The sequence below is a fragment of the Falco punctatus genome, assembly GCF_963210335.1.
Source record: "Falco punctatus genome assembly, chromosome: 9".
Taxonomy (NCBI): domain Eukaryota; kingdom Metazoa; phylum Chordata; class Aves; order Falconiformes; family Falconidae; genus Falco; species Falco punctatus.
In genome coordinates this window covers 11,070,292-11,090,766 of record NC_137589.1, presented here as the reverse complement: position 1 = coordinate 11,090,766, position 20,475 = coordinate 11,070,292, and the positions used below count along the sequence as shown (strand labels likewise).

The 20,475-nt window shown below is 40.4% G+C and overlaps 1 protein-coding gene across 3 annotated transcripts in view; it reads right to left on the bottom strand.

Moving 5' to 3' along the window:
* SFTPD (surfactant protein D) overlaps positions 1–20,471 on the bottom strand; it is a 61,380-nt gene extending 40,909 nt beyond the window's left edge. For all 3 annotated transcript variants that reach the window (XM_080400928.1, XM_080400925.1, XM_080400926.1), the window contains exon 1: positions 2,793–20,471. The gene's annotated coding sequence lies outside the window, so the exon portion shown is untranslated. The remainder of the gene's footprint in view (positions 1–2,792) is intronic.
* Between the last annotated feature and the right edge of the window lie 4 nt (positions 20,472–20,475).

Genomic DNA, 20,475 nt, shown 5'->3' with positions numbered 1-20,475 from the left:
TGCTATTCTTACCATCCCTAGTCAGCTGTTCTGCTCATATTGTAAAAGTTTGACTTCATAGTCAAACAACTTTTGTCCTCACCATCACTCAGATTTAAGGGAATTTACCATTTGGAATGTATCTGTGTATGGGCCATCCATCAATCAGGAAGGGTTTTTATCAAGCCACCAGCCCACTTTTCACCCAGCTTTCTGTTTGACATCTGCAATTAATGCATCGGTGCAACTGGAAAACTAAACACAGTGTAAAATCATGACATATTTACACTTTTGTATTTGAAAGCAGCTACAATCTTGCCCCAATATCAGAATAATTAGGGAGCTAGAGAGACAGAGCATTTAATGCTTTTTTCCCCCCTTCAGCATATATCCATACAAAGATAAATCATAGTGCTTCACAGTAAAACCACAGTTCACACCTTGACATTTACTCACCTGTAAAAAAAAAAAAAAATAAATAATGCTGATGCTTACATGGCTGTGTGATGCCAAACTGTTCAGTGCTATATTACTCTGTGCAAGAAGTGGTTAACTCTTGCCATCAAAAAGTAAAAAAACCAAACCAAACCAAAAAAAAGCCATCCATACAAAGCTCAGAGAGTGCAATCTGACTATTGGCGTCTACAGACTAATGGGGATATTCTTCCCTTCATTCATCTTGGAGGAATAGGAACATCCTTCGCTCTTTTTTTTTTTTTTTTTTTTCTCCTTTGCTTTTCTTTCATCTGCTGTAAATGAAACACAAATGGAATTTGGGTTATTTTCTGTTCAGACTGCTTCAAACACAGGCATTTTTTGATGCTTAAGTGTTCATAAAACACCATGTTCGATTTCCAGCTCTTCATTCTTCCTTGATAGAAAATGCAGAATGGCATCTTTTGCCAAAGGTGGATGAGTTGATCACACTGGATCGGTCAAGTAAAGGCTTCTTGAGGGTTTTCTTCATGTTGCAACAAAAATTTGTGAAGCAAAGGCCTCTGCAAGCATGCAACACCTGAGATTCACGCATGGTTGAAGTATCAGAAGCTGTAAACACATTTTGCTTCTCAAATGCACATTGAGAAATGTTTTGTGAAGATTGAGCAGAAAAGAATCCGCATAGGAACCCCATATAGATTTAGTAATATAGGGTAGCATCCGTTTGCACTGAAAATTCTTTAATACATACAGCAAAGCCTGCAAAGCATGCTGTAGTTTCTGAGATTATGTGCTGAAATCATGGGATCAATGAAGTCCCTACAGTTTTTCATTATTTTTCTTATGTTTCAGCAGGATTTTGCATTTCTGTTTCCTAACGTTTATGATTCTAGAAAAGATTCAATGTCATTAGTAGGGTCTTCAGGACCTGCATTTGCAGGGCTGATCCATAACACAGATGCTAACTAGGCAAGTGACAGCACAGCCAACAATGAATAAAGTGGCCTTAAGTGACCTCTGGTGGACAACAAGAACAGCGTTAAAATTGTTTGCTTCGTATTTCTCAGGAGAGTGGTTTGTCTATTTAACTAGCTTACATCCATTCAGCTGAATATTACCTAATATCATATAATAATCAAAGACATTTTCCACTTGAACCAAAAGTATTTCATGCAAAAAATTGGAAGCTAATACAGCAATGGTAAAGTTTTGAATCATAAACTTTCAAAGCCTCTGTAACAAAAGGGATTCTTGACTGTTGCAAATATACTATTAACATTACAGCACTGACAAAGCAAAGCTAAGGCAATCTTTCAGGTGATATAAAACTCACAAGCCGTTTTGAAGGGAACAGAGCACTCCTTTGAGGGCACATCAGTCTTTCCGACACCACCAGCATTTCCCAGGCTGGGTGAGGTAGTGGAATCTGTTGCTCCCAGCACATGCAGGCTGTTGATCACAGCCACCGTACTCAATCATAAGAGCTTATATAGCTATGTACTGCAATAACGAATATCCCCAAGGACCTTATCCTATTCCCAACTAGACGTTTTTAAAGAGAACCACAGCTTTAAGAGAAAAGCTTGGGGATTCATATTGATCTCATGGCTTGAAGAGGCTTCCAACACTGGGCTTTGGGGCCCACGGTTGCAGAGTTCAGGGACAGTCTGAGAGACCACAGACTTTGTGCAGTTCCGTGTAGGACTGAAAACTCCTTTTTGGTAAACAATAGTAATTGTTTTTCCTTCCTACTGTTTCCTCATTTCAACCTGGAGCTAAGTCTCCAACAGCTTCTCACGTGGCTTTAACAATAGACACGGGAGATGGTTTGTGGTACAGAAATAACGCTCTGAAATTGTTCCCAAGGAAAACCAGTCTGTCTTGGCAACAGTTGTCCTGGCAACTAAGTCTCCTCACAGAGGATGATGGCCACTGATCCGTGGAAACCGAACCATGAGTCATTTTGCTCAGAGACCAGAGGGGCTAGGGAACACAGCCGCAGAGCCCCCACCACGTGGCTTTCCTCCACCACTCACACCAGCAGGGAACTCCCACCAGCCAAAGAGGTTAACTGCAATTCTGCCTCTTCGACACAGATCCAGGATGTACTAATTACAAGGCATATTAATAGGCAGCAGCATCCTTACAGAAAATTTATTTTAATTTTTTTTAGATAGTCATATTAAGGGCTGGCTTAACTCTTCACCAGGAGAGGAAAATTGCACTGGAAAAATCACATCAGAACATAAGTCAACAGAGCCGTGACAGTACTAAGCAAAGCACAGATAAAAATGGCAGAGCACATTTCTGTCTAAGCAGCTTTTCAGAAGGCAGTGTGAAAGCTTTGAAGAGCTGTAGTTTTTTTTATTTCGTACCTCGTGTGGAGAGTGCCACGGCTGCTCCTCAGGGTTAGCACTGCTCTTGTAACTGCACAGCCCCAGACGTGAGCCCCAACGAAGCCCAAGGCTTGGAACAAGGAGCTCGGACAGTGGTCTTGTGCCTTGGAGAGCGTTCCCATGGTTCCCGTGTTCCGCTCTCCCTCATTGCCTGTTATGGACTTGCTTGCTCTTTCTGCTGAAGTGGCCTTACCGCAAATTAACATCACTCTGGGACAAAGCACATGCTGTATTAATTGCTGCTCCTTCTCCTGTACAGCATGTGCCCAGCACTCACCGACTGAAACAGAAGCACCATTTGCACACGCACGCACACACACACACACGGTGTAAGAACACGACATTTGAAGCCTCACCTCCCAGCCAAAGCCTGCCGTTCCCTCTTCCCCTTCCATTCCCACCTCTAAGAGGCCCAAGCACCATCTGCCTCAGCACCCCCAGGAACGTCTGAAGTGTCCCACCAGGTGAGCCCCACCTGGCCATGGAGTGGCTGTGCTGGGACAGCGGCTCTCCTTTACTGGGAGGATGAGCAGCCCTTTGGCTGCAGAGCCGGTGCTGCCCACCCAGCCCACAGACCTGCAGCACCCAAAACTCTGCCTCTTGGGTGAAGCAATGAGACAGAAAACAGCCATTTCATTTTGGCGGGCTTCTTATCTCTGAGCGGGCTGTCTCAAAGGACACGTGTGACTGGAGGCTCTGGGCAACGGAATGATGAGCGAGGGCTTGAGTGGTGAGCAGAAACTTCAACTACAGCAAGCTGAAACAGATCAGTTAGAAGAAACAAGAGAAGTACCTGGGTTGCCCCCCACTCAAAAGGGCTAGCGAGGGTGAGCAGGGCTGTGCCAGGACACTCGGCTCCAGAAACAGCATTCCCAGCAGTTTCTCAGAAACTGATCTGGAACAAACATTTCTGTTTCAGAAAACATGACTTTGCAATAAAATTATTTCCTCTCAGAATATTTCTCATCATTCATTCTATTTCTTTAATCTGAGTGATGCCAATCTATGCATATTATTATTTATTTAGTCACGAATACTTGGACACAATCATCCTCATATAGGAGAAATGCAAAAGAGTTTCTTAGATGATAGCACAACCATTGCATGAATTAATATTTGCACAAGAAGCAGAGAAATGCTTTTCGTCGGTTTACACTTCTTTTTCCATTACCAGCACTGAACTCAAACACAGTAAACCTTTCAGGAGGCTGTTAGGACATTCAGAGACTTCCAAGGAGAGGAAAAAAGCACCTCAAAAATAAATCATACAGCCTGAAAAGTGCATAGTAAATACTTGGAGATATATAAAATCCCACTTTTAACTTAAATGAGTTAACAACTTGAAAAAATGAGCTTAGGCATAAAATTATGAACTGACTACAAATCAACTGCAAACACATTAAAGGCCCGTATTTGTTCAAATACATTATTCATAAGATTTAATTTGAGCTGTAGTTGTACGCAATTTATGTTGCATAAACTTAAGCAAATACTTGTAACCAAAAGCTGATTTAACGAATTAATGAGCAATCTTTAAATAAAATTCTACTACTAAATAAATTCCTCCCTGATTTGCAAAGCCATATGCTTCTTTAGCATATAACCCAACACTCCTGTTAAGCACTGAACCCTACAACACTGACACAGCGACAAACAGTTTAGGTCTGATCAAGCCCTCGCTAAACAGGACTGGTGCGAGGTAAGGGGGGAGAACCCACTGTTTGTGCAACGTTCTTAAAGAATTTAAGGTTCAAACGCTAAACAAATGCATTGTACGTTTATGGTATAGAGCTATGTTTCTTCTCTAGGATCAACATTTTCAGAATTTTTAGTAAACAGCTGGAAAGAAGGGGGAATGCACTTTTTTATCTCTGCTAAAGCACTTCCATTGTCCGTTGCTACAGTCATTTGGACATCGAATTTAGCAACGAACGCCTCAGGCTGGGAGCTACTGCAATATGTGGTACATCTGCACAGTTCGAATTGGTGTACCGTACCAGCAGCGTTGCTGCGCTTTTTAGTAACTACAAGCAATTGGGAAATTCAGATTCCACATGCCTCTTAGACAGCTGTCTCAAAAACTTTTTCTATGTACTCTGCCAGAACTATGTCATTTTCAGTAAAAAAAAAAAAATAAAAATCTTTCAACAAGAAAAGTTAGGCATTATTGCCAGTCAGATGGATGTGCAACCTCAAGAAAGATTTTTTTTTTTTTCCTTAAATACAGATCTCCTTTCCCTCAACTCTCCGTCCCTTCTCTGCTGGCAAAATATCTCCAATATGGGCACAGAAAAGCATGCCCACACACACAGGTGCCTGATTGACCACATCTGCGTTTCAGCTCACGGCTTCTCCCAGCTCAGTGCTAGCTATGGAAAAGCCCAAAGAGTGAGCAGCTTTGATTTGCACCGACTGCGCTGCAGAAACTCCACGTTTCTCTGCACCAGTTCTGAACTAAATGTGTATTACGTTGAAGGAACACAAGATTTATTTAATGAATAAATAATCCACATCTATGCAGCTTCAATGCAGTAAAACCAATGCAGTAAAACAGTGGCTAGCATAACTCTCAGTCTTGTATAACCTTTTCCGCTGAATTTAAATTGCCTGTTCTTTATAGAATTTAAGGTAGATTTCAAATATGTGTTTCCATGTCACTCAAGTAATCACTCCGTTGCTATTTTCTGGTGTTCTTTGGGACATTTTCTTGTCAATTATTCTGTAATTTCTCAGTTTATATAGAAGCCTTAGTAAACTGGATGCTTTTGAACTGCTGGAGGTAAGGGGGAATGTCTGCAAATGAACAACTTGCTCAATTATTATCCCCTAAAGTTATTACCAAAACAGAAGAAAGACCTAGTCTGGCTTCAACAGCTGACTTTTAACATTTGAATTTAATTAAAATGCATATGATGCTTGACCAGCAGTTAAACCACTGTAAAGCTTTCCATTGACTCTTTGGACTGTGGATTAAGCACATATCAGGGATAATATCGAACTAAACAAAAAAAAAGCAAACAGCTAATATTTGCAAAGAAATTAAATACAGTACGCACCTGGTACAGCAGCTCCTGCTACCTACTTTCCACTAATATTTTACAGGTTCTCTTGTGTTCGCTTTGTCACACATAAACATGAATTGCACAAATAACTTCCTGTTATGTTCTCACTTATTCATCCTCATCCTCTTTATTTCAAAACCACTTTTAAGGTTCTGAACTTAGTAGTTTCACACCTTTGCCACAGGGCAGATGCCGTTTTGCAGATTGAGTCGATTAGAGAAACCCTCTGAGTTTACCTGCTCTGTGGGATGCATCCATAGGCTGTTACACAGTGGATGGACAGCAATGCAGAACGAGCTGGTTCTCTCCCGTGCCTCCTCTGGATCTAACTCTTCTGAATCCAAGGACAACAGAGACGAAGTTTTGCCTTTTGTAAGTGTTGTGTGCAATTTCCCCACATTATGGACTAAACCCAAAATGGATCCTCTATTTTCATTTTTTTTGTTGTTTGTTTTAAACCCCTCCCCACAGTTTGGGTTGTGTAAGACACCAACCAAACAACTAGATGTTATCATTAATCTTTGGTAGTGTTACTACCCATTAGAAAACAAAGCTGTTGCATTGGTAGATTATCTTTCCACAAAATGTGCCTTCGTATTTGAAAAACACTAAGGGGTGAATTGTAACTGTTCTTAAAAGGCAGCTGTCAAAATACAGATGTTACCAAGATTTTCCAGACCCAGGAATTGAAACACTAAATCTTCCCCAAAAGTGTGAGCCAAAGATACCTTGATATGATGACAGAAATACAGAAATGGGTTGGTTAATGTGCCTTGACAACACCCCTTAGCTCTCACATACCTCTCAGCCACGTTCCATCCAGTGGGAGGTTTGCAGCTCTGGTGCAGTGAGAATGACTGTTACTCTGTTAGTCGCTTCTCTCCTATAGTCTGAATAATTTTTATGTGACCAGCAGTTTGAATATAATTTATAATGCAAAGCGAGGTATCTAATAGAACAGGATCTTTTGGCGCAGACTATTTTCTGTTAGTAAATGCCTCTGTAGATGGGCAATCTCTACACCATTAAGTCTCTGGAGCCTCTTTTTGCTACAGCCTAAATACATTTGTCATCTTTTCAAAAAGTCTGGTATCCCAAAGTTTTCATTGACCTCAGTGAGAGCTGTGGGTTTCCAGAAATTTTGAAAACCTACTCACTTATTTATTTATTTATTTATTTTTAAGAAGCAGCCTAATTTTAACAGGTTGGCTTAAAAAGCGTGTCTACATTCAGACATAATTCTGAAAAATATGGAAAAGATCCCCACCAGCTTTCATACATACAAAAGAAGCCCTAAAAACAACCATCACTTTCACCCAATGTTTTCTAACCTGTTTTTAGGTAATCATAGGATACATCACAGCTTTTCACACATAACTGTGAATTGAATGGTAAATGATAGATAAATAAGGTCATGGGAGAATTTACTGTCGCTAATACCACCTTGCAGTGAGAAGGAATGTTCATTTCCTTTCAGTGAGTCACTAGCCAGCAGACGGTTTCTGTTTTTCTAAAAGTGGTAAGAAGGGAGAATACAAGAAAATTAATTTTCGCTGATGACAAAATGAATGAAGGAAGAAAGCTCTTGAACTTCAATGTGGAATCCAAGCAGGAATGCCAAAATAGTTAATCTGTTACTGTGATAGAGTACAGCACAGCCATAATGGGGACATTACTTATGCAATATAGTCCAAAAGGTTACTTAACTATGACACACCAACAACATATAAAGCAACGTGCACGTTTATGCCAAGTGACAAATAACCCAGGGGCAGGTAGATTCAAGAGTCAGAAATTACTAGCAGGACCTATCCTTTCACTTATGTGTTTGTCTATTGTGTTGTTCCCTTTTTACCACTTTATTTGCTTCTATGGATTTCCAGTTTGAGTTGTAGGACTTTATTACTGACATGCCGAGGCATTTCTCCTGCCTGCGTATCTTCTATTTCAGGTAAGGGTTATGCCGAGCTGCTGTTTATTCTGTAGCACTGCTCTCTGCTGACTTCTCTAAGAGAGGCCAACTACCCAGCAGCTTGGCAATGAAGAGCTTTTGAAGTCTCAAGTCACCTTCAAAAAATACCACTTTTTAATATTTTTCCAACAGCAATCATGCCTTTTGGGAACAGGAGAATGAGAAGGACCCAGAAGCACAATACATCTAAATTACTTTCAGCACAGCACAGAGCAGCAGCTTCTAGGATCCTGCTGAGCAAGGCCACATTATTTCCCCGAGTGACACACGTGTGAGAGCACTGCATACAAATGCATAGCTAATTTGCCAGTTTACTTTGATGTCAGTTCAGCTGAGTACTGCTATTCCAAATGAAAAGTTTAAATGGGTTTCCAGCTCTGCAGTTCTCTGAAAGATGTAGGGGGTTCAGGATCAAAGAGGTCCTGGAACAAGAAGCCCTTTGAGATGGCCTTCATGTTGCACAGGTGTTACTAAGATCCTGGAGAATTACTTCAGTCAGATCCCTGAGGAAGCTGCAGTAGCTCTGGGAAACATTTTTTCTTGGAGGAATGTTGCATTTCTGATATGTACCGACCTGCCGTTGTTTATGCCATCAGTGTATTACCACCAGCCATGCAACAGCTTGGCTGTATCTCTCAGCTGAGGACAAAACAAAACCTACAACCCCACAGGTGCCCAAACCACTTGCAGAGTCAGTCTCAATCTGATTCACCTTTCAAAAGGTCTCTGCATGAGGGAAGTGTCTGACAGAAGCTGCCATACCTGTGCTACACCAGCTTCTCCTATCTAAACAAGGATGTTATCTCATGCGGGAAAGAGGGAGTGGACCTTTTTTCTCCTAGTTTTATAACATGTTGGTTTACCTTACAAGGCTTCTGTCTACCTTGGTAGGCTACTCTTTTCATGTGTCTTTTGTTTCCTTTAAGCGAAGGCTGAACTATGGCTCCCAAACCTTCTAGAGTCTTTGAACATTGTCCTTTTTGGTCCACATGGCCCATTTTTTCCAAGAAGATACTCAACACTTCACGGCCCAATGAATTGAACCAGAGAAGCTGAAGAGAATGAGTTGAAGAGAAACAGAGCAAATAAAGCTAATCATTACTTTAGCCTCACAGCTTAGTAAACATTTGCAGATTGCTCTTAAAGCCACTAGATGCAGGCTGTAACAGCTGAAGGGAAGCCCTAATCTTTTAACTACAAATGCAAAGTACAAGGTTCGATCCTCATGGAGCTTGCACGGAATACCGGAATTGAATACATTCAAAAAGGTCAGATGCTCGCATTTACATTCTTCTTGAATAAATTCTTATCATTTCCTGAGTAATGTTTTTTTAAGCCTTCCATTTGGCCTCAGTAAAATTATTTCAGTGGAAAAGAGGCATTGCTTTCTCTGCAAGTTTGCCCAGTCAAGGCTTTGTAGTTACCTGGTGGGAGGAGGGAGCAAAGTGAAAAGGCTTCAGTGCTATACAGTGGATTTCTTCTTTCATTGTAGAAGAATGTACACAGCAGTTAATTTTCCAAATACACTAAACAACTGCACTGACCTAGATATACTGGGAATATACAAATTGTAATTTCAGAAGAAAATTCGGTCTCTTCTAAATTTAAAATCGGCACTAACCCCTACTACTGCATTCATTATGAGGGGTTTCTATGGTAAATAGTGATTGCTATGTGTTACTGTGTGGAATCACAAATTTTACTGCCTTAGTAAATTTCAGAATATATTGAATTTATTGGAAAATGTAAAGTGATGTTATTCTATGTAGAGGAGTGCTGTGACAATGAATTAGCATTACTGTAAGGTGAAGTAATTATGGTGAGTAGAAATGGCCTCTTTAGAAGCGTGTCTTGACTTTAGTCAATATTACTAGCTAAGCTGGAAAGCTGCTCTGGCTGGAAAACGGCTGCTGTTTTACCTTGGCCTACCTGTCTTTCTTACTACCCTCCTCACCATCTCTGCTGCTCTCAGGAATTCTGCAAGGAACCAATGTGCAAAAAATTATTTCCTTTCTCCTTATATTTGCATAGAATGACATTAGTAGCTCTTGTCAATGACGTTTCTAAAGAGGAAAATATGGAAAGCAAGAGAAAAATGTATTACCCAAATACTTGCCCTGGGAGGACAATGGCAAGGTGAGAATTGTCTGCAAGTATGGCATATTTGAGAGACGTTTCTGCCATTCTCTCCAGGCTGCTTACAAGGTAACAACAAGAAGCACCAATGCAAAGCCACAGAGAAACTCCAGATGTCTGGTAACAAAGTAAATTTGAAAATAACTGGAAAGACCCTGACAATATTTGGAGACAATAATAAGTTTTGCAAGAACTGAGGTAGGGTATATAGTCACGGAAGACACTTTTGGGGAGAACTAATGCAGTGATGGATTTGCTGGGCAGAAAGGGCAAACCTGCCTCCTCCTCGGCCACTGAAGCTACAGCAGTGATGCACGAGGCTGCCTGTCCGTGACCAGCTGTTGTGGTCTCTTATCTTCCATGCTGTCCTCTTCAGCTGCCTGCTGGCACGGATGAGCGAAAATAAGCCACCACCACTGTGAAAAGGCTGAGGAAGTGGTGAAAAGCCTTGCTTGCTCGAATCAGAGATGTTTACATTTTCCTGCCTAACTAGCTTCAGTGATGATGTAAAGCACAGCGCCTTCAGGTTTGCTCTAAAAGCACTATTCTATTCTTCCTTCAGGCACAGAGATGGCTTACATGACCTGTCACAACCTCCAGCAGCCCTCTCTTCTTCACTGTTTTTTTTAATTGGTTTACATCTTAATATTGTTTTCTTGCAAGCAGCTTAGTTTTATGAGAAATCAATCTCTAATGACACATGAATTTGAGTTTTTGGGGTTTTTTTCTTCTTACCTTCCTAGTGGGAAATCTTCAGCCCTTCCTTGAAGTTTTAACATAAGCATTTTTAATTGCTTTAATAATGAATACAAGTTCTTCAACTTTAGGTCATTTTGAGCATGCCTGGTAAGGGTGTTGAATGAGCATTCCCAGGTAGCCAACAAATTCCTCATTATTAGCAACAACTTATATAGAAAAGTGTTCTTAAGTCAACAGAACTACTCTTACTTTGGCCTTTCATTTCCCACTTATTGATATTATGGAAAAAAAACACCCAAACAACTCTGACATGTTTATAGATGTTTCCAGCTTTAGTGTGAAATATTGAACTGGGATATATAGTAGTCAGCATCATATTTTCCTTAAAAAAAGGCATGAAGAATTCTTCAAAGACTTTCTGATGCAACTCCACCAGGAACAGATTTAATTCACTACCAGACCAGAGCAAATTTCAATACAGTGAATCTAGAATGAAAGATCCACAGAGCAAGACATACTCATGGAATATTCCACTCACACTCTGCACGGTGCTCTTGCGTTCCTCTAGCCTTTCACCACAGAATCACCTGGAATTGGAAGATTCCACAAACCTTCAGATCAGCTAAGCTCACAAACCTGCTGTCCATACTCAGCACGGTGAGGAAGACTGTACATCTAATGAAAGATAGTTGAATGCAGTTGCTAGTGAGACAAATTGGAGAAAGACATTTTTCTGTGCCTGGATCCCTTTCTACTCCCGTTTCCTCCCTATTTCTGATTTCTTTGCCTGGCTTTTCTTTGTGAGCAGGGCCACCGCCTGGCGTGGGTTTCCAGCGGTGGAGCTGTCACCAGGAGCGCTCCTGCCTAGGACCGATGTGCTCAGCGCTGGGTGCAGCAGCATTGCTCAGTCTGGTCTGGAAGACTTAATGACAGAGTTACTGCCAGAGCTGTTGACTCTTTTTAGCTGCTCATGCTCTATAAAGTAACTATATTAAATCAAGATGAGTTGATTACCACTTCTCATTCTGATTTGCTGCTTTTCAATACATAGCATGAGCGGTCCTGGACAGCTCCTACACAACTCCTTTAAGAAAGTATCTCTTAAAAAAAAAAACCCACCCACAAACAAACAAACAAACCAAAAAATAAAGTTAATAATAAAAATAATCTAAAATTTGGAAACCCAAAGTGGTAAACCACAGTTTCATCACATTACAGTGCCATAGCCTTGGCATGTAGGTACTCCCAGATGCATTTCCCCATGCTCAAAGGTCTGCGATGTCCCCTGAAAATGAGAGGACTTCAGAGATGGAGCAGGTATCCAGGATGCTTGGAAGTCTTTATCCTTTGAGTGTAAGGTGATGAGCTTGGCAAGGGCTTTAGCTGTGGGGGTATTTCTGCTAAGCCAATAAAGTTCCTCCTTGAAAGCAAACTTCAGCCCTTATAATCCCGCCTCATGATATCCTTTTTTGCTGTCTTACTCATTAGCTATATCTAATGCCTAATTGCATCTGAGATCACAGTTGCTTGGGATTCACTGAGTTTGCTGAAACAGAACTGCACTAAAATCCAATTTACTAAGCTTAAGGTTTCACAGTCAGCAGCCAAAAACCATACAGCCTGGATCTATCAAATATACATTTATCTTCCCAACCATGAAAAGAGGTAGATATGCACAGATAAGCTGCTTTGTGCGAATGACACCAATGTAAATCAAATCCAGAATTATAAACTCTCAATAGTAAGACGATGATGCAATCTACATATCTTCTGTTAAACAGGAGGCCAGAAATATTAATTACCTTAGACACATTTAATGGGTGTGACATGTTATGTTAAATTCAGCATTATTACACTAGATAAGTCATCAGAATGTTATCCACATAAAGACATACTCTGGATAAAAAAAAAAAAATAAAAAAAATCACCTTTTCTAAATGGAGCTTCATTGAAAAAACACAGAAAAACCTAGAGGCAGAGAGAATATTCGGTTATTTACTCTGTAATCTTTGTTTCTTTGCACAAGTAATTTTGCAATTCAGCCTTCCATTAGCCTGCTAAGCAATTAGGAAAAGGATCTTGAATTTCTTCCCTAAGCCACTTTATTTCAGGTATATTTAAACAATTAATCTAAACAAATAATCTAAAAATATTTTTTTATGGTAAGCTATTCCATTGTAGAAACAAAGAAATTGCAGCTGATAGCTAATTAACTGATGCTCCTACTTCAAGGCATAATAGAGGCCAAATATATATCCTCATCAGGCTTCCAGAGTATTTGGTAATACCAGAAACAATGTCTGTGTAAATTACTGCAAGCTACTGCTTAAGGCCATCCAAATTCTACAGTTAGGACTGATCAAAAGTCTAATAAAGGCAAGGAAAATATTTCTGTGGACTGTAACAACTCTGAGTCATACCTTCTCTGAGCCAATTTGCATGATGCTGAACTTAGCAGTAAATCCAAAATCTGAAATACGAACATAAAAAAAATAAATTCTCTTCTAATATATTCACCTCAGTACATATTCTTCAGATCACATCTGGAATTCCCAGGGTGTTTTCCCCACTCCCAGCTGTCATTTTATCATCTATTATATAAAATGGGTATCTAATTATGGGCTGCTGTGGAAGACGTTCCACAGCGATGCCCGTATCTACAGCAGAGAAGTGAAAGAACTGATGATGCTTCTTTTCAGTTTCACCAGTGATTTTACCCCTGTAATCAAAATGTCCGTTTTTACTATTTCACTAATTTATAGGCCGATGCTTAAAAACTATCAGAGCTGAATAATCAAAATATTATTAGAACTACATAAAGCTGCCTACCACAGATAGTCATTATAGGGCTTTCTGCAGTGTCTTCTAGCAGAGTATTTCCACATCTACTTGGCAATGATTTATTCCAACACAGGTCCCTGTGACCTCGGGGCAGCTAGTGCTTTAAAGGTTGTCCCCATGTGCCTGGTTATGGAGAGTCTAAATACAATATTTTCTACCTTCTAAACTCCGGCTTAAATGACAAGCTTGAGTTTATTTTAACACATTTGTTAGATTTAGGTGTGAATCAGATCCTAAACTTCTATTCCTTCTTCATATTACTCTCATATCTGATTTAGGTTTAAAATTATTTTCTTTTCGGAGACAGCATTTTCAATGAAACCTGGAGTTTCTAATCCTGCTCTAAAATGTTGACACTTTGTAAACATAGGCTAATGTCCAAATAAAAATGGAGTATGCTCTGAATTTATCACCTAGGTTATACCACTTGTGATTTCACTGACATTAAAGAAACACTGAGGAGGTTCTAGTCTAAAGAAACGTACTTTGGCGTCTAAGCAGCGACAACCCCACTGCAATGACAAGGTCAGAGCCTGGCACTTACCTTAGTTCTGTAGCAGGCTGGCAGGCACTCTGACAGCCAGTTTTACATTAGTCAGAAATGCTTCTCAAAAGCCTGCAAAAAAAAAAAAATTTCCAGATGCAAAAAAGAATGTTTATGGTGATAAGAAAGTAAACATGCCAGCTATGTATTTTAATTTGTACATATCATGCCTGCTAGAGCTACACTGACGTGGCCCTTCTAACCCTTCTCATGGCCCTATTCAAAACTGTCTTCTTTTCACTGGCATTCCACGAGCTAACGGTGCAATTAACTGATCTGATTTTGCCAATGCAGAATCTCCCAGGTTCTTCCTTTTTTGCCTATCAAAAGAAAGCAAGCAGAAAAAGGAGCGCTGCTGTTGACTTCAACCAAATACTCCAAAGAAAGAGCAGCAACTTTTTTTGCTTTTATAATTTGCTTAGCAACATTTCTTTCCAGCTGTCACTGCCTTTCCTGCCTAAATGCTGGCACTGAGATGCTTCTGAAGCATTGCTTCCCCAAATCCTGCTGCAGCAGCACCCACCTCTTCACTTGAGGGTGCCACCCAACTAGCAGGACCAGGAACACTTTGTGCACTCTCCGCTCCGGTCTGGCACAAAGGTCAGCCTCAGGCCCCTTTCCCATGCATGCATCACATGCTTGGGGATATTACCTCTAGCCCAATGCCTGCCCTGACCCTCTCCAAGCCTATCTTCAGCCACAGCCCCTTGGGTGAGCCCAGGTCCCCACCAGGCTCCCCGGGCTGAGCAGGGCTCTGCTGGAGTCCCACCCCGGGAGCCCTCGTTCCCCGGAGCCACCCCCAGTGCTACGCCGCAGGTATCCTGGCCCACGATGTACCTCATTTTGATCTGGATTTTGAACGTTGCTTTTGCTTTTTGTTCCGAGTTTAACATGTATCACAGATTAAGTATATCCACATAGTTAAGCAAGAATTTGTTGGTTTATAGCACTACATGATATCAAATTGTAATCCTTCAGATCAACTTAAAAAGAAGGTAGAGCCATGAATAAACTTCAAAATAAATTATAGCAAAACCCAACCTATCTTTCCTCTTTTAAGGCCCTATATCCCATTTCTTCCATTTTTAATTAGTACACAAACATTTGGTTCCTACTTTGGGAAAGTCTGAGTCGGATTAAAGCTGGCTATTAACATTTTGGGATTGCACCAGGACAGGAGGCTGGGGAACTGGTGGCAGCAGCACCATTCAACTGTTTACTTACAATCAGGGTATCTTGATGCAAAGTAACGTACATGTGTTTCAGTACTACAAAAATGCTAAAGGCATGCTAAACATCTACAACAGGAATTATTTGCATACATACGTACAAACAAATGTTTTGGAACTCGTACAGATGTTTTTATTCTGTGGTCTTTCAGGCAGGTGCTGTTAAATCATAAATGTTTGAACACTTCCTCATGTTTGAGCATTCCTTACTTCACGTCTGTACAGTCACTTTGTTGAACTTGCCCCCTAAGGCATTTATAACTTGTAGTAAAATGCCTGCACGTCTCTAACATTCGAACAATCCTATTTATCATTAACAATCATTCCTGTGCTACAGAGCTAGTTGTGTAACCACAACCTTTAGGCAGGCAGATATTTTTAAGAAAATGAATTGCTGCATTTGCAGCCTCATGCACGTGCTTTAAAATTATTTTTGCAATATTTACACTCTGCAGTCCTAACTGCATGCTTGTCACACTGACAGTTTTGTGCCAGTACTAACAATCCCAAGTTTTCTGGATTAACAACATAAATTCAGGGCTGCGCTCTGGACTGCTGTCAGGAAAGGAGAAGAATTAAAATCGAGTGTTAGTGTCCCAAATAAGATATCAGCACACACTGCAACAGCTGCATAAAAAGAGCTCTATGTTTAATATCTACAATGCAAATACTTTAAAGAAAAGCAATTTTGGCAAGTTATATACTGCTTCACCTTTTAGGAACATAACTGAGAGACATGAAAGACACAAGTCATTTTGACATTGTGTTTTAGAAAATCCATAACAAACCATTCGCTTAGAATCTGGCACTTTATACATACACATGTATGCGTGTATATTATATGAAGTGCCAGGATCTCTGGTTTCTCAAGCTGTGCCAGTTTACAGTAAGCAGGAATGGCACCTACCATACTTGAAGCTATGACAGCATGAGTGAGCACAAGCAAGAGAAAGTTTAGTGTTGAAACAATAAAGAAGGAAAAAGCACACCGAACTGCCGCTTCACCTGCTGCAGGTTGTGCTGGTGGTTCGCTCTGCATTGCCTGTATCCACACCTGGCTTTTCAGCCACAAAGACCCATTACTTGCAAAGGTCACAGAATCTTCTAAAAATTGTCCTTAGTACAATGTGCTTCAACAGATGTGGCTTTGCTACTCTCCATTTAAACCAGTTCTTTTGTTGCTACCCTCTTTCTGTGTAAAACGTTGGATTGAACCGGGTGTCCCCCCCACCTGTCCCTGTCCCCCTTTCCCCTCATACCCCATTCTACAGATGCAAAAAGATTAAGAAAAGACAAAAATGATGCACGTACACACACATATATTAATATATATACAAGTATATAGACATTAAACTAAGTTGCTAGAAGGCTTATGCTTTGTGAGAATTTCATCACTCTGGGATATCACAAGAGCTGACCCTTAAGAACAGACTTTAACACTGTTCTGGTCAACTGCACGCCTCCTGCTGGAACTGTTTCTATAATTTTCAGCCTTTGGTAGCCTTTAAGAAATCTTAATTCTATACCTTTCCAAATAACAAATCAACCTACAACCTGACCTTGCTAAGAGTAGTAATCAGGAAGTGAGAAAGTTGAAGTTTGCGGCAACAGGAATTCTTTTAGAAATTACATTTCAGAAGGAACACAGGAGGACCAACACTAGCATCAAGAGTTAATCTTGGCAGTCCAGCACCTTTTCTTAAATTCTAAGAGAAAGACCATCACATTCCTACTTCCAGTTACCGATAGATTTCTAATAGTGATTACAAGATTTTTGCTACCTGTTCCATGGGGAGGGCACTGCTTTTCGATTCTTTATTTTCCCTTACAGCAGAGATTGCCAAAAGCAAAAAAATCACGTAGGGCAACTGTGTGAGCGTTCTTTCTTGCAGGCAGAGAATGAGAGGGAAAAAAGGAGAGCTATCTATGGATGACAGGTCATCCTACTGAAATAGCTCACGGATGTTGGCTCGCTAAGATGTATTGAGGCCAAGAACTTTTGGGCATGGCCTATGCTGCTTGGGTTACTCAATCAGCTCCACCTCCCACAGCCTATCAACCCTCTCTGGATCCCCTCCTCCTCTCCAGTCAAGGCCTCAGATTCAATAAAACCCTTTTCCATTGAACCTTCTCCATTGTTTCTTTTCCCCCCTCATGTTTGCCTGAAATTCCCCCTTACGCTACATAACTTGCACAGGGTTGGTACATTATAATATATTGTTCAACCTTTTTCAAGCAATGCACATGGTATTTCTGGCTTTATCCAAAACTGCATGTGCTTAGTTACCCAGCAAGGTCAGGCTTCCTACAGGTACGCTGGCAGTTAGTGAAACATCTGTTGCGATTCAGTCAGTTCTGGCCTCAGGGTTTGACTCACAGGACAGACGCTATTTTGCTCAGTACTTCTATGACAGATGCAGCTTTTTATCTAAAAAAAGGACAAAAATCATATTTTTTTCTTAACACGTCATTTCCGCCCCCCCTACCCGGCTGCAAGTTAAGGGAAGTCCTAGTGATATCTGATGGACCATTAACTACAAAAGGTCACCACCAGGGTTCCATTTCAAGCCAAAACTGAAGAGATCAAGTGGATAAAGTAATCCCCCAGGTGAAACACTTCAGTACAAATGACTAGAAGCAGGGTATTCTGTTGCTCAAACATCTGATGACTAAGTTCCATCTGTGCCTCGCTGAATCCCGGTGGCAGGCAGGACTGCTTAGTCTATTATTGTTCAGTCAGCGGGATGGCTTAGTTACGGCAGGAGTTGTGGGACAGCTTTCCAAAATGAAGGCAGCTATCAGATCAAATTGGTAACTGAAGAAACAGGACTCCACTTGAATGAGCTTATCCATAGGCAGACAAGGCATCAAATAGGAGCTGGAGTCATTTGTGCTGTAGGATATTTAGATTTTGATTCAGCACACATCACAGCCTCTTCAATCAGTTGTGGGTTCTTGTGCTGGTGTACTGGTAAAATTAAGCCTTTTCTGTTTAGTAAACAGGAAAAGTGTTTCTACAGTCACATGACAATAGTAGGGATGTTACACCTTAAGTGACGTATATTCCAGCCAAAGCATAATATACGTTATGATATTTATGCTTAGCTGGTATGTCATGGATCAGCAGCTGTAAGTCCTGCTTTTGAAAACATTAGCTGGTACTTTTGTTACTTCAAGTGAAATACAGTTTTAGAGGTATTTTAATGGTTTAAGATTGTACATGCTGCTTCAGTGTGAGCAACCCAAAATTTCATTATTTATCTGTCCTTTAATTATAGGATTAATCTTCAAAGCATTATGGAGTACATTTGCAAAGTCACAGAGAGAATAAAAGGATTATAGAGGATAAAAAGCACACAGAGCATAATACGTACCAATGGTATAAGCGAGTGGTGATAAGGAAAAGATGCACATATGCTAAGGCTACATTTATACATCAAGATTATACAGCACATAAGTGAAGGGACCATGATTCTTCTGTCCCTTTACACCTGCAAGACATATTGTGGCAGCTGTTTATACTGGGCTATTCTAATATTTTGTAATCAACCCTTTTGTAAAACTGCATGTTATGTGTCAGTTGTGGTCATCTTCAGTAGGGGAGCTTCAATATATTATGAGCCTTCTCACTTACAGTTATTTATTTTATGGAACCAGAAGGTGGCAACTTCTGATTTACTGTAATGACCCCCATAACGTTATTAGACTATTAAGTTAGGATATCTTCCTTTCCAATCACTCTTTTAAAGAGCTCTCCCAGATGACCACTATGGAGGTGTGTCCCTGCTTCAGCTTTGTATAGGTTTAAAGGAGTTCCATGCAATTAAGGATCACGTCTCACCCATGGTCATCTTAGCCTTTGGAAATTGCCAGATACACTCAAGAATCATTTATTTAAATTAACTTCACATGAGGAGATATTAAAGTTGTGAAAGTATTAAAAAAAACATTTTTACTGGCAAATGAAAGAGGTACACCAGACTGGACTGTCTCAACTTCAATTTCTTCCCTAATTTTCCACTCTTTATACTAACCACCCTTACCAAGTATTTTGTTCCCAAAATGTTTAAGATAAAGACGCCATCTCAGCTGCATAGTGTCTGCATGTTATTTTGACCTCTGAGAAACTATGATGAAAAGCATATAAATCCACAATCCTTGCGATTTAAAGCTGTGTTTAGGTTAAAAAAACAACCAACCAAAACACAACACACAAAGATTAGTCAGATATTTTTGTAGTCGAGACGATGTGATCCTATTTCTGTTTAGAAGTTATTGATGAAACCTATTGAATTAGATCTCTTAAAACCAACAGTCTCTCACTGAATTATATAAAGAAAATTTACTGTGGAACCTGATGACTTTATCGCGTTACTTATACTTTAACCATTTCATTTACATCTGAAAGGGAAATGAGAAAGAAATGATTTGACTTGCATCTACTTTTCCAGTATAATTAAGAGCAATGCAAGAAACACAGCTGTCTCTAAAAACCCAAGGAGAGAGCAGTATGTTGCACCACCTGCAAGGAGTTAGAGCAGATCAGACGGGGACTACTCTGACCTTAGGCAATGCATGCTGCAACCATGGTGCAGACAAAATTAACCTCATTTTAACCTGGTTAGTCTGGGACAAAGAGCAGGGAAGCTTTAAGAGATGAACTAGGTATACCCATCCAGTGTCAATGCTAGGAAGACACATGCAGCCCAGGCTGAGGCTCACGCCATCACCGCAGCACTTTATCCTCAAAAAAGCCAAGTATTTAGATAGCCAAAGCTATTTCAAGCTTGTTCTTTTCAATAAGCAATTAGATGATCCCATATTGATACAAGCTGACTCATTGCATTCACCAAATGAAGTAGGACTGAGTGGGGAGAATTAGGGGGAACATTTTCCACATTTCTGGGCTTGCATAGAGGGCAACGCAATAACTTTGCTTCCCATGCTTCCTGAGATATGGTTGACGGAGCAGAAGGCAGGGCACGTGGAACCCGCTGCCTCCTCCAGTAGAAGAAAGGTCATATTACTATGTAATCTCAAAATCAGATCAAAGTGGTTTGGGCTTTGGTACCAAAATGTGAGATGCTGGAATATTTGTCACAATATCTATTGCCATTTTGCGTTTCGTGTCGTGATATGAATGATCTGCCTCTAAAGGAAAGCAGACTGTTATCTCTTT